General features: G+C 52.5%; 1 protein-coding gene across 2 annotated transcripts in view; it reads right to left on the reverse strand.

Annotated features, from left to right (window-relative positions):
- The window catches only part of atxn1a (ataxin 1a), a 61232-nt gene that overhangs the window by 16609 nt on the left and 29441 nt on the right, over positions 1-15182 (reverse strand). For both annotated transcript variants that reach the window (XM_076016388.1, XM_076016387.1), the window contains one exon: positions 3872-3993. The gene's annotated coding sequence lies outside the window, so the exon portion shown is untranslated. The remainder of the gene's footprint in view (positions 1-3871; positions 3994-15182) is intronic.

Raw genomic sequence — 15182 nt, forward strand, 5'->3', positions numbered from 1 at the left:
ACACACAAAAAAAGCTGAAAAGGGAATTTGAAAAAAAAAAAAAAAAAAAAAAATCACACACACGCACCAAGGCAAAGATGTGATAATTCAATCACTGGTTATTTGTTTGTTTTTTCCTCTGTACGTGCAGCGTGTAATCTCACACACACACACACACACACACACACACACACACACACACACACACGAGAGGCATTTAGCAGCACAAACATGCAGGCAAGAGTCCAGCTCTCCTCTTCAAGGGCAAAACGTCGGCATTAAGACCTAAATATTATTTCTCAAAAGGCCGCATGTAATCCTGTGTGTCGCTGATGCAGACAGAGAGAGAGAGAGAGAGAGAGAGAGAGGGAGAGTGAGAGAGAAAGAGAGGGAGAGAGAGGGAGAGACAGAGAGAGAGAAGCAGCAAGATGAAAATAGTAAAATTTCAACAAAAAGGTAGAAAGAAGAGGAGGATGGGGAGAATAAAGGAGGAGATACTTGAGGGTGGACATCCATTGATCACGACATCATGCCTCCATTCAGTCCGCCCACCTCTCTCTCTCTCTCTCTCTCTCTCTCTCTCTCTCTCTCTCTCTCTCTCTCTCTCTCTCTCTCTCTCTCTCTCTCTCCGTCATGGACCGCAACAGTCATTCAATCAGCCTGCAGGGCAAGACAAAAACAAACTTAGCCCTTTCAAAATAAAGCGGCTCATTTACACATGAATCACACAAATCAGTCGGCGTTTACACATCCAGGCAAATCAGACCTGATTCCTGATCTGGAAACCAAGGGAAAAAACAGAGGAGGGCGACACGGGTTAGAAGAAGGAGGAGGAGGAGGAGGAGGAGAAGAGGGAGGAGGAAGAGGACCAGTCTCCTCGTCTCCTACCAGTCGGCCCTTCCTGACCTTTGACCCCTCTGACGGGGTGAAAACCCCTAGTTTGTCAAAGACTCTCTTCCACTGTCCCACACACGTCTGAGTCGCTGCCGTGCCATTGGCCGATTAGCCGTCTGCGTTAGCGACGGCGCATTCTTTGCTAACAACAGCTAACCAGACCACGTCACTTGTCCCCCCCGGTCACATCTTCCCCCAACACCCCCAGAAGACGCTGGTGGACACATCACGTGGTGTTGCTGTTACGCCACCTCACTGACCCCGCTGTGACTGACACCCACCAACAGCCAGCACGCCGACAGGTGTGGGAAGCACGCAGGAAGCCAAGCAGGACACCTGTGGAGACAAATGGCTGCAACACACACCCACACACACACCCACACACACACTGTTATGTCAGAATGGAACAAACAAAAACAGGGCTCTTTTTATTGAGTGTTTTGCAGCAGATGATGCTGTCATTCATTCACATCTAGGACACAGCGCCGCCCCTGCCACTGACACCGCTGCCACCGCCACCGCCCAGGTGATGGTCGGCTGCTGGACGGCGTGGACGAGCACAGCCGCCACTCTGCAGCTGAAGGGAGGGGGGGGGGGGGGGCGTGACAGCTCAGCGTGACTCCCCTGTCAGAGAATAATTAATGCTGTTCCACCTTCCTACCCTACTGAAAGCCACTGACACACACACACACACACCACACACACACACACACACACACACACACACACACACACACACACACACACACCTCCCTGGCCGCCACGGTTCATCAGCTGCCAGCTCACAGGGAGGAGGGAAGAGACGCAGGGTTGTGCGGCTTTCATCTAAACAAACATACCGGAAACACACACACACACACACACACACACACACGCATACAACACACTCACAGCACGCACACCCTCGCTCGTTGCCCACAGATGGCGGCGTGTTGCACAGCGGTGCCGTCGGAGCCCGGAGCGGCGTGAAGACGACGACAACAACGACGACGACAATGCGCGTTGCGTTGTGCTGTGTTGTGTTGTGTTGTGTTGTGTTGTGTTGTGTTGTGTGTGGAGTGACATCCAACGTGTGATTTATTTGTGTCATTTTTTTGCAGGAGAAACTGTCGCACAACATGTCGGAGATTCCCTGCCATGAGGAAAATCCACTTTGCCACCGCCGCTCTAACAGTACCACCACCATATGATCATCAGCCGGCCCTCTGTGATGTCACAAAGAGCACTGACACCCCTTCCGGGTGAGAGTCGACCTCCACGACGGTCCAGCACGACATCGCTTTTAGCAGGAGGCTGTAAACGGAGGGCTAAAACGGACATTTCTGGAGATTTTCTTTTTTTTGGGGGGGGGGGGCTGGGGGGTTGGTGATTATTCCTGCGCGGCTGCTGCTGCGCTGGAGTCCAGGGAGCCGAACTAGGATGCAGAGACCTCCAGCCCTCTCTCCTCCCGACCATCACGCCACATTTTAACCTTGACGCCACTTTTTTCAAACGCTGGCCTCAACTTTGCCTGGCAGACACCCGGCCGGCGCTCGCTGCCTGCTCGCTGCCTGCTCACAGCTTGACAGCCGTTATGTAAGGATGTCACAGCACAGAGAGGAGGGGGGTGGGGGGGAGGAGGAGGAGCGAAGTGGCAAGGGAGGGGCGGGAGGAAGGAAGAGAGGAAGAGGAAAAGACTTGGAGGAAGAGGAGAACAGAGAGATGAAGGGAGGCGCAGTGAAAGAGATGGAGTGATAGAAGGAAGGGGGGATGATGTCACCTTGTAGAGGCACCGCAGAGGGGGGAGGGGGTGGTAGGAGGAGGAGGAGGAGGAAGAGGAGGAGGAGGGTGACGGCGAGAGAGAGACATCTGAGTTTCTATTGGATGATGGAAGACACACAGACTGAGGCCCGTGGATTCAAGGATTCTGCTGTGTGTGTGTGTGTGTGTGTGTGTGTGTGTGTGTGTGTGTGTGTGTGTGTGTGTGTGTGTGTGACAGCCAATCCCAGGCTCCAGACCTCGGGGCAGAGTGTAGTACTCCTAGAAATCTGCTCCCCTTCCCTTTCTTTGGAGGCAGCGCTGATGTCAACATGTGTGTTTGTCAGAAAGCATGAATGCCAGTGCACGCGTGTGCGTGCGCGCGCGCGCGTGTGTGTGTGTGTGTGTGTGTGTGTGTGTGTGTGTAAGAGAGATGTGATGCCAGTTTCTGCAGCCCCTTTTCCAGAGGATGGCAGACTGGAATGGAATGCCTCAGTTCAGCCAAGACTTCCCCAACCAGCCCAGAATAGCACCAACCCTCTCTCTCTCTCTCTCTCCCGCTCTCTCTCTCTCTCTCTCTCGCCCTCTCTCTCTCTCTCACACACACACACACACACACACGCACACACACACACGCACACACGCACACACGCACACACGCACACACGCACACACACACACACACACACACACACACACACACACACACACACACACACACACACACACACCCGCCCACGCTACTTTTTCTTCCTTTGCACCTCGCAGTCAAACGAGAGGGAGTGTGATAATAAGACGGAAGGAAGTGAAGCTTCATATCTTCAATCGGAATTCTTTCCAGGGAGATGAAGTGAGCTTTTTTTTTTCCCCCCAGCCTGAATCACCACAGCAGCTTCTCATGAAGCCCAACCACAGACTGAAAAAGGTTCTGATGATGACGATGAACTAGATTCACAGCGGTGAACTGGGGTGAACCCCCGACGCAGACAGAGACACGGACAGGAGCGGAGCGGAGAAACGACAGCCCCAGGCAGCAGCTGCACCAGGAACCCAAACACACCACCCTCTTGTGATGTCACAAAGGGAACCGCCACCCCCCCCCACCCCCCAGGTCAGCGTCAACACCTGCAGCCAGGTGCTGGCTCGCCCTCAGAGACCGCCTTGTTCACAAACACGCGGGAGGTCCAACGAGGCTTCAGTTTTAGCAGCAGGCTGTCAACAGAGGGCTAAATGTGCTCAAGTTGAACTCATGTGAACTCACCTCATCCAACGCAGCCCCTCCCAGACCCAGTGCTCGGCAGGGGGCGCGGCTACAGCCACGTGGAGGGAGTTCCACGCCAGTCCCAGGACGCAGTGCACAGCCTCAGTGGCGCCGCCTGCTGGCTGGAAGTGACAAACAAGGGGAGTTAGAATAGGGGGCGGAGCCTATCAGACCGCACTGATTTTGTCCACCGTCACTGATAGGATGAGTTGTTTTGTGCACAGTGTGCGTGTTTTGCACACGGCAGGGATTCGGAGGAACTTCCTGCGAGAGTCCCCGCCCCCTCGTCTTAAAAAGCCTGCGATTGGTCCGGTCAAACTCCCTATTTTCCCATAACTCCATTGAAAACGATTGCAAAATAAATCAAGGATTAAGCGGACAAACAGTCTTGGATTTGTTTTGACTGCCACTTTAGCGCCGCTGTTGCACTCTGTGGCCTCTTGAAGAAACGTTGGTCAGCTAAACATTCATGCACGTCACAGAACTCCCAGAGTCCCCTGTTTTCCACCGCTTGCATGAGCAGCTCTTCTAGCGCTAGCATGAGCAGCTAACTACACAGCATCGCCCCAACTCAATGAAACAGAATTTCAGCAGCCGTTTAGTCTAAAAAAAAAATTAAAAAAATTCTTTCTCAGGGCAAACACGTTTAGTCGTTGTCAATGTTCACCGGGAGAGAGCAAGAAAGGGAAAAAAGGGAAAAAAGGGCCAGACAATCTTCAGAAGACGACTTGAAGCTGCTAAACCAGCTGATTTCAGCAGACAGACGGCTCAAGTAGCGGCGGCGGCGGCGGCGGGCGGGCGGGCTGGTGGACCGTCGACAGCGAGCGCGGACGCACTGTGGGACTAATTAGGAGGGATGTGGTGAAATGATGAGGGATGTTAGCGACGCACTCTGTGTGTGCGTGTGTGTGTGTAGGTGGGTTCGTGTGGGACATCAAACATCCTACTGACCCACTTCCTGCATGCAAGGAAAGAGTGTGTGTGTGTGTGTGTTTGTGTGTGTGTCTGCGCCGCCGTCTCGCTCTGATTTGGTGTTTTTTTGCGGAGGCTTAAGAAGACAAAGAGAGGAAGTCAGGCTCGCGGCTCCAAAAATAAGATGATACCGCATCTTTTCGGTGTTTTCTTTTTCCTGGTGCATTAGTTGCAGTGATTCTCCTGCGCAAGTGTACAAGAGAGACCATCCCAAAATACACAGCAGCAGCCAAACCCAGGTCACGTAGGGTCGGCGTCGAGCCCCTCAGACGTTAAACAACCACCAGAGAACCGCGTGGTAAAGAGGGCAATGTGTTCAGAGCAGGAGATGAAAGTGGGGGAGGCAGATCCAGCGGTGCGATGATCCAGAGGGAGACAGACGGAGAGGAAGGCGGAGGAGAGAGGAAGGACGTTAGCGACGAGGCAGACAAAGAGGAAGAGGCAGGAGGAAGGCAGAGGGAGCGAGGCAGAGAAACAGATGGCGGCGGAGAGCAGGCAGCGAGAGAGTCGCTGGGACAGCCAGCGAGGCGCAGCGGGGAGTTTGGGAAGCCAGAGAAATGTCAGCAGAAAAACAGAGGGAGGGGGGGAGGGAGGGAGAGAGGGAGGGAGGGAGAGAGGGACGATGTCGCTAAGCAGAAAAACTGGAAAAACATAAGGATGAGGAGGCTCCTTCACAAGACGCCAGAGTCAAACTCTCCAGGGTCCAGATCCTGACCCCGGGAGGGTGGGGGGGGGACTCGATGAGGGACGGAGGTCAGTCCGATTGGCTGAGGGTGTGTGGTGAGGGGGCGGGGCCAGCGGGACGGCGCAGTGATTTGGTTTGTCTCCTCAAAGTGACCAAACAGGTGGTTTGAAAACAGGAGAAGGACTGGAGAGAGCTGGAGGCTGGAGGCCCCGCCCCCTCCCCTGCTGCAGAGGTCACATGTGCTGGTCCTGGTCACCTGACTTGACGTCACCGTCGTCGTCGTGAGTCTCTCCACTTTAGGCTCTATTTTTAAACACTCGTAGCGGCTGAATTCTTCTTTTCCCCTCCTGGCCGGCCGGCTGTTAGCGTGTTACCACAAGCACAAGACTCATGAGGCCAAGATCAGCAAAATATTCAGCAGGGAAAAAAAGAAGAAGAAGAAAAACCCTCAAGGTTGCACCAAGACGGAGAAAAAGAGGAAACATTTAAATCTCCTCCTTGGGAGGAAAAAAGTAATCTAAGAAAAAAATATTGCCAAGTATGTCTGCACTCGAGACTTTGTGTTAACAAGCTGATTTTTGTGTTTTTTGTGTTTTTGTTTTCCTAAACGGAGGAGTGGGAACAACTGAGAGCCGCCAGCACTCGTTTGCTGCCTTTTTCATGTTGTTTGGACCAATTACTCATCTTGCAATACTCGAGTCATCATCGACGGGCAAGGACACTCAGAGGAACTCAGACACACACACACACACACACACACACACACACACACACACACACACACACACACACACACACACACACACACACACACTGGATGCTTTGGGAGCTGACGTAGTGTCTGACAGCTGTTGAGGAAAAGAGAATGCACTGAGTGGTGGGGTGGGTGTGTGTGTGTGTGTATGTGGACTAGGTCACTGTTGCCGTAACACAAAGAGAGAGAGAGAGGGAGAGACAGCGATAGACAGAGACAGGGAGAGATAGAGAGAGACAGAGAGAGGGAGAGAGGGATAGAGAGATAGAGAGAGACAGAGACAGAGAGAGAGAGACAGAGACAGCGAGATAGACAGAGAGAGAAAGAGAGAGAGGGAGAGAGAGAGAGAGACAGACAGAGAGAGAGAGAGAAAGAGAGAGAGAGACAGAGAGAGAGGGGAGGAGCCAGGGATCCAGTAGAGAATCAGTGTGCACAGAAGATGAAAGATGAAAGGGAGATCATTATTTAAAGGCAGAAAAGAGGAAGGAGCTCAGCGAGCTCTTCTCTTTCACCGCCGCCCACTCGCCTCTCTTCCAATCAGACTCCATTTATAGCGCATCACTGATTGATTCATAACACTCCAGCCTCGTCTCGCCCGCCTCGTTTGGTGGAGCGACAATCAGGTGGCGCTGCAATCAAACCGCCGCAAACGCAGCAGCAACAGGTAATTGTGTGAGTAGGCAGCTGACGGGGGAGGGGTTGGAGGTGGGTTGGGGGGGGGGGCACTTCTCTCACAGCAGAAACCAGCGTTAGCGTTTGTCGACATTTTGTCGTCGCTGTTCTGCTGCTCGCTGGAGCGCAGCCGCGTTGCCATCACCAGAGCCACTCACAGGTTTGATTGAAGGAGGAAGAGAGGAAGGTAGGAAGGAGAGGAAGTTCACTGGTCGTTGGTCAAAGGAGCTGATTGGTCACAAAAAAGAAGACAAGCGATGGAAAAAGTGGACAGTTGGTGTCTTATCAAGATGTTTCTTAACGCTTGAGGTCATCCAGGGCCAACCACACACACACACACACACATTTTCCACCCAAGTCAAACACCGTCAAATACATTTGCCCCCTGCTGGGAACCACTGGTACTGCTCTCCTCCAACCAGCTGCCAGATACTAAGAATCTTTTGCTCCAACGCTCTGCAGCAACACGTGACCCTCAGGGAAGAAAGTCCCTGCACTGGGGTGGTTTGTGGGCACGTGGGCGGAGCTCTCAGTGGGCGGAGCTCTCAGCGGGCCTGGGCGAAGCCTGAGGCAACAGCGAGGAAACAACGCCGCCGCAGCGAGTCAAGTGGCTCTTCACAGAACAAGGCTTGCACTCACGCAGCCTTGTGTTTTCAATAAAGCAGGAAACCAGCTGATGGACTCACCAATATCTACACAGCGCAGCCACACACACACACACACACACACACACACACACACACACACACACACACACACACACACACACACACACACACACACACACACACACACAGAGCTGTGAGTAAGGCAAGGTCAAAACAAAAGGAGATGAGATAAGAGCGTGCATGTGTGTGTGTGCCAAGTCTGTGTGTGTGAGTGTGTGTGCAGTGACATCATTATGAGAGCAGAAGCACCACACACCACACTGCTGCTGCTGCTGCTGCTGCTGCTGGTGGGGCTGTGCTGAGCTCACTGCCCAGCAACCACACACTCTGTCCTTGTTTCTGAGTGTGTGAGTAGTGTGAGTAGTGTGAGTGTGTGAGTAGTGTGAGTAGTGTGAGTGTGCAAGCGGCAATGTGGCGTTGTGGGGAAGTTAAAAAAAAACAAAACAACAACCGGTCAGCGCTCCCTCTCAAGATAACTTTTGAGGTTGAGGTCAGAGGTCGGGTTTGGGCTCCAGTAGAATGGACCATGACTCCATTACTGGCCTCTAGGAAACCCCTTCCATTTGCTTCCCAAATGATATCGTTTGTTTTCTAGGATTCCTGTGAAGATTCTCAGCAGACCTACTGCTCATGTGGTCGGTAACTTCAGTCAATGACCTCACTTCCTGTCTGAGCCACAAGGCCCATCTGAATCCAAACGAAACAGAAACAGCCGACAGAGCTAGAAAGTTTTATCTAAAAAAAATAAAATAAGAAGAAAAATAAAAGAGAGGGGGTGGGGTGGGGTGGGGTGGGGGTGCAGCTGCAGACGAGTGCGATGGAATGAAAGAGGCGGATCACAAAGGAAGAAAGGAATGTCGAGTTGGAGGCAGAGTGCAACAAAGGCGACAGAGAAACTCGACTACTTTCATTCTGAGATGTTCAAAGAGTGTCGGAACACTCCGGAGACACTGGCAGGCTGCGCTGAGAGAGGACACACACACACACACAGACACAGACACACACACACACACACACTGGTGCACTACAACACTGCTGGGAGATGAGATGTGTGGGCTGCTGCCCCCTGGAAGCCAGAGAGGCGTCGACAGCAGCAGCTGAGATGAAAGCAGGAGATGAGGAGGGGAGGAGAGGAGCAGAGGAGGGGAGGAGAGGAGAGAGGAGGTCAGGAGTAGAGGGAGGAGAGGAGGAGAGGAGGAGGAGTGGAGAGGAGGAGGGGAGGAGGAGGAGTGGAGGAGGGAGGAGGGGAGGGGAGAGGAGAGGAGGAGGGGAGAGGAGGGGAGGAGAGGAGGAGTGGAGGAGGGGAGGAAGGGAGGTGGGGAGGAGGGGAGGAGTGGAGGAGACAGGAGAGGAGGAGGAGAGAGGAGGGGAGGAGAGGAGGAAGGGAGGTGGGGAGGAGGGGAGGAAGGGAGGAGGAGGAGTGGAGGAGGGAGGAGGGGAGGGGAGAGGAGAGGAGGAGGAGGGGAGGAAGGGAGGTGGGGAGGAGGAGGAGAAGGAGAGGAGGAGGGGAGGAGGGGAGGAGGAAGGGAGGAAGGGAGGAGGAGGAGAAGGAGAGGAGGAGGAGTGGAGGAGAGGAGGAGGGAGCTCACGCTGCCCCCTAGCAGTCATTATCAGAAACACCAACACTACTGATGTGTGGGAAACATGGTGGCGTGTTATTGGACAGGTGGTCTGCCAATCACTGCAGCAGTGTGATGACTGCTTGGTGGTCTCAACCAAAGCCACCGCAGCCTCAGCTTCATCCTTTCAGGGCCAATTAATAACAAAACAACAGGCGGGGAATTTGGAATGGCACCACAAACAAAGTGACCGTCGGTCTCCCGTCGGCTTCAACCGACACGACTTCCTGGTGGGTCCTGGCTCGTCGCTGATCACGAGGGGCTGACGCAGCTTCCTGTGATCCTCATCACTGCATCAAGGACATTTTAGCCCTCTGTTTACAGCCTGCCTGCCAAAAAGCAGCCTGTCACGCTTCCTGCTAAAAAAAAGAAAAGAAAAAGGCTGCAGTTGGACCTCTTGTGTGTTTTGGAAGGGGATGCAAAAACAAGCTGGTTGCAGAAGCTGGTGTTTGAGCGGAAAGGTGGGACTTTTCTCAATTCCCGGCGAGTTCACCGACATCAACATTGAGTTGACCGACACTCAGAACCCACAGGTGAAGTTCACTGGAGGTGATTCGCACCTCCACTTTCAGTGGCCAAGCACCAAACTGTCCGCCGGGCCACAGAGCCAAGAACTTCCCTCACATGATCAGGAAAATCAACCCAGGGATGAATGAAATATTAAGAGGAGGGAAGTCCCAGGCTCTGGGTCCCAGGCTCTGGGTCCCAGGATCTGGGTCCCAGGCTCTGGGTCCCAGGCTCTCAGTCCCAGGATCTGGGTCCCAGGTTCCTCTTGTCTGAGTAGTTCAACCCATAAAGCCTTTCAATAAAAGCGCCACAAGGTTTATGAGCTTTGCATCATATTGTTCAGGGTTGTTAGCGAGCCACTCGGGTGCAAAGAAAAAAAGAAAAAAGGTAAAGAATATTGTGGCACTTCCTGTTAGTGCTCCGGTCTCCTTCTACCCACCCACAGGTTTCATATCTCAGTCTCCGTCCTTCACTCGTCTATGTTTCCAGACTGGATCTGCGACCGTGGCTGCAAATTATATTCTCCTCCTTGTCCCCCCCCCCCCCCCCCCCACACACACACACACACACACACACACACACAGTCTGCAAGCTCGCTTGCAGCCACATCCTGCTGCAGAGTCCGAGCCGCCGGGAGATTAAGAGAGAGGCCGACCGCGACGCCGACTTTCCAACCTGCAGCCGGCGTTTGTGACGACGCAGCAGAAGCGCAGAGGCTGGAAAGTGTGAGGAGCAGCTGGAGGAGGAGGAGCCGGCGCTCCGGGAGGAGCAGAGACTCCTTTAAGAGTCCGGCTTCCTCTCAGCCACTCACATTTATTTATAGCCCGCTGTGTTTAAAGTGTTACACTGCATGGGAACTGAGCACACACACACGCTCGGTTTCTCACATGTGTAAACGCTTTGAGGTTGTGCAGTCACATGAGGTTACGATGTGGGTGTGTGCAGAACGCGCGGTTTTGGTTTCATGACAGAAGTGACACCACTTCCTGTCAGAAGTGTCGAGTCACACGAGTCGACAAGCGCGCGCGCGCGCGCGCGCGTGTGTGTGTGTGTACGCTCACAGACACGCTTAAAGAAAACATGCCGAACAGAAGCACAAAATGTCATCCGGGGTCTCGAGAGAGAGGGTTTCATTTTTTTATTATTTTTTTTTAAATGATAAAGAACTTTGTTTTGCATTTTCATGTCTAAAAAGTGCAATGCAAAGTTGTCTTATTTTGTAATATTATATATATGAGTATTATTGTTGTTGTTGTTGCTGTTATTGTGACTCTGGACACTGCTGTTGCCACCACTGGCAGGCTGGAGCACACGTACTGCAAAGACTCCTCCCAGCCAGTGCAGTTGATGGCGATGACCTCAGAGACCTGGCAGGGTGGAAGGATGGCGTGAGCACGTTAATCCCGGGATCTTCCAGAGGATATTGCAGTGCTGAGCTGAAGGCTGTGCACCCAGGCGTAGGGAGAGCGTGCGCTTCAGGGCGGCGTGCATCCGTGTGTGTGTGTGTGAGTGAGAGAGTGAGAGAGAGAGAGAGAGAGAGAGAGAGAGAGAGAGAGAGAGAGAGACAGAGAGAGAGAGAGAGAGAGAGACAGAGAGAGAGAGAGAGGCAGAGTATAACGGAGTGAGTGAAGGCAGGATGACATCATTACTGATGTCTGGACAGCAGAAGGTCAGTGTGGCTCACTGCCATGAGCTGTGGCAAGTTGTGGAATTGTGAGTGTGAACACCGCCAACGCACTGTGTGTGTGTGTGTGTGTGTGTGTGTGCAGTGTGAGAGAGTGCCTTGGAGAGGCAGTGTGTCCTTGCTGGGACTTGATAAACACGATGATGCACTCACTCACATCCACACAGTCTGCTGTGCTCGTCTTGTTGCTTTTCCACGCAAATCTTCTTTGCCCGGCGCAACATTAAAGTTGACCAGCGTCCAGTCATCCATTCACTCTTTCTATGGTTCTCCATCCTGTCAGTGAAGCCCTCAAAGACGCTGAAGGTCCTCAGCTTTCTTATAAAAGAAAAAAAAGAAGAAAAAAAAAAAAGAGGCCAGGTGTTGGCTCCGCCCTCGGAGGCCGTCCTCACAGACCACAGAACATCAGTTTGAGCAGGCAGGGTTCTAACAGAGGGCTAAACAAGCACTGTTCTGGAGCTCTGCAGAGGTTTGTGAAGGATCTGATGGTGCATAAACAAAAGGAGCTTCATTGCACCAACGCCTATAATTAGAACTGGGCTTCCCAACAAGAAAAATAGAAAATAATAACCAAGCACAGGTTGATTTTCCCCTCCTCTTGCCACACAATTTTTTTTTTTTTTTTTTTTTACATTTACTCTCTAATGCACCAGCACTCCTCCTGCTGCCCACCTTGTCTTCCTGTCTTCCTCCCTCCCTCCCTCCCTCCATCCATCCATCTGCTCACTGTCCTTCACCTCCCCTGTGTCTGCCCAGCACTTCTTTTCATCCATCCGTCTGTCGTGCAGCAGCGAGCACGAGGTAGTGCCCAAATATAAGTGCCACAGACAGACAGACAGACAGACAGACACACAGTGCATTAAAGCCCTGAACTGAATGGCAGTCGCAGCAGCCTTGTGATGACAGTCGGGCTGCAGCAGCAGGAACAATCAGCAGCAAACTATGACTGTGGTGAATCCAAGGCTGACTGACTGACTGACTGACTGACTGACTGACTGACTGCAGGGATTTGTCTGTGTGCTACATTATTACATTAACCAAGCATGTTTGTTTGTTTCAGTGTGTGTGTGTGTGTGTGTGTGTGTGTGTACACCTTGGGGTTGGGGAATCTGCAGCGAGCTCCTGTGAGTCTCTCGTTACGTCATCACTACGTTGCTAAGGGCTCGCCCACAGAGTGGCACCAGCAGAGACTAGACGGAGCTGTGTGTGTGTGTGTGTGTGTGTGTGTGTGTGTGTGTGTGTGTGTGTGTGTGTTTGTCCAACGGTTTTATTTATGGCTGAGCAGAGAAAAGCAGGGCCAGAAATTGAGAGAATTGTGTTGTCTCCAAGGCAGCAGACAGACAGCAGGGAGGTAAACAGAGTGAAGCTGAGATGAAGCCGCCCAGGCTGTGTGAAGCAGAGTCAGAACGCACACAGAGAAGAGGCAGAAACTCCGCTCGCACTGTTGTTGTGCGTGTTTGGTTTTTGTAAAAAAAAAAAAAAAAAAAAAGGGAAAAAAAAGATCCAGCTCTCCAGGAAGCAGCATATTTAGCCCTCTGTTTGCAGCAGGGCTGGGCAAACGCTTTGACTGGGGGGGCCCGCGTGGGCTTCTAAAAGGTGACAGAGGGGCCTGGAGGAGCAGCAGATGGATGGAGGAGCTCGGTGTGCTTCAGCGTTTGCCGACCTGTGGTTTACAAGCTGCTGCTAACACCTGAGCCTTGTTCAGACCTTCCACACGTTCCACGTGCAAGGGAACCAAAACGAGGTGGTCTCAAAGGGGCGGAGCCAATGTCCAGGTAGGCCTGGTCCCCGACCTGGGAGACGCAACGGTGGCCCTCTGTGACGTCATAAAGGGATATGTGAGAGACCAGTGCGCTCTGGCACCGGACCTTCCTGGAGTCCACAGACTGGCAGCGGCAGCAGAGCCACAGACTGTGTGGATGAGCCAGTGCACAATGATCTGAGAGCAGAGCGCACGCACACACACACACAGTGTGCACAGTGAACAACTGACTGACTGACTGACTGACTGACTGACTGACTGACTGGCTGACTGGCTGTAGTTGAGTGAAGAACCTGCCGCAGTGACGAGACAAACAGGTTGGTGTCTCTGATGCAGCTGCAGGTGTGTGTGTGTGTGTGTGTGTGTGTGTGTGTGTGTGTGCACGTGCACTCACACGCACAGCCCACTGTGTATTGTTTGTTGTGTGTGGCAGTGCCGTTCTGTTGTGTTGTGTTTACTGTCAGTAGTGAATGACTGGCTTTGTGTCAGTGTGTGTCAGTGTGTGTGTGTGTGTTTGTGTTACTCTGTGTCTCTACGTGCACCAGCAGAGCGCCTGTTGCTCGCCGCTGTTATACAATACATATTGTATAACAACTGGCAGCGTGTGGGCGGATGCTGCCATCTGGAGAGATGCAACCCCTGCTGTGCCTGACACTACACACTATGAGTGAGAGAGCGAGAGAGTGAGAGAGTGTGTGTGTGTGTGTGTGTGTGTGTGTGTGTGTGTGTGTGTGTGTGTGAGTGAGTGTGTGAGTGTGAGTGCGCCTGCGCCTGCCCTGCAGCTACAAATAGATAAAGCGTCATCGACTGTAGATGGGTGCCTGGGTTCATGTACATGATGAATTAAAGAGGGGGGTGTGGGGTGGAGGGGAGAGGTGGTGGTGGTGGTGGTGGGGGGGTGGGGGGGGGCGGGGGGGTGGCTGAGTGCATGTTTGCATTATGAATAAAAATGAGGATGGAGAAGAGAAGAAATACAACAGAAAGGCAGAAAGGCAGACAGTGTGAGGCGGAGTCTCCGTCACACACACACACACACACACACACACACACACACACACACACACACACACACACACACACACACACACACACACACACACACACACACACACACACACACACACACACGGCCGGGTCCTCGCCAGGGTTGACAGCTGATGACAAAGACTGACGGCTTCATTATGTCCCAGAAACCTTGCAGCTTCACTGATGGGGTTTCCATAGAGACCCACTAAAATAAACATCTCAGAAGCCTTCATCCACAGAAACACACACACACACACACACTTCACTTGAGAGCCAACTCATAACGCACAAAAAGTAAATATGACGCTGAGCAAAGTCCCTCCATCAGTTCTGTGTCAGAGACTCAAAGCTGCAGCGTTGCTGAGGGGAAGGAAGCGCACTGCTCGACACAACCAGAGGCTCAGCCGGTGGACATCAGCGGTCAGAGGGAAGACCGGTGACACGAGCGGCTAGCTGGCTAGCGAGCTAGCCAGCTAGCCGCTCGTGCCGGGTTCGGACACACAAACACCCTCGGTGTGAAAAGCAGCGCGGAAAGTCAGAATTCATTGTCCCGTTTGGGATTTGTGGGTTTTTGATGGTTTGTCATCACAGCACCGCCTAGTGGCCCGGCATGCAAACTGCAGCATCTTTTGCAGGATTATGTAAAGAGTGCCGAGGAGGGGAATAAACCTTGCACGAGGGTCACACAGAAACCGACACGAATGTTTCGTTTCATGCAACCGCAACAACTTTTTACTGTTTCTTACTGCCTTGGTGCAGAAATGCCTTTACCGTTTCTCATTAGTAAACAAAATATAGTTTAACAATTGCAAGTTGAAATTGTATATTATGAATGCGATACATTATACATTCAATATTTGTTGATTGAAAGAGAGAGAAAATTCTATTTCAAAAGCACCAATGGCTGCCTTTTCTGACCACTGAGCAGCGGCACCTGTTCAGTCCCACCTCCTGTCAATCAC

Source organism: Nelusetta ayraudi, unplaced genomic scaffold, assembly GCF_046127955.1.
Source record: "Nelusetta ayraudi isolate G7.1 ecotype Tasmania unplaced genomic scaffold, CSIRO-AGI_Nayr_v1 ptg000225l, whole genome shotgun sequence".
Classification (NCBI taxonomy): Eukaryota; Metazoa; Chordata; class Actinopteri; order Tetraodontiformes; family Monacanthidae; genus Nelusetta; species Nelusetta ayraudi.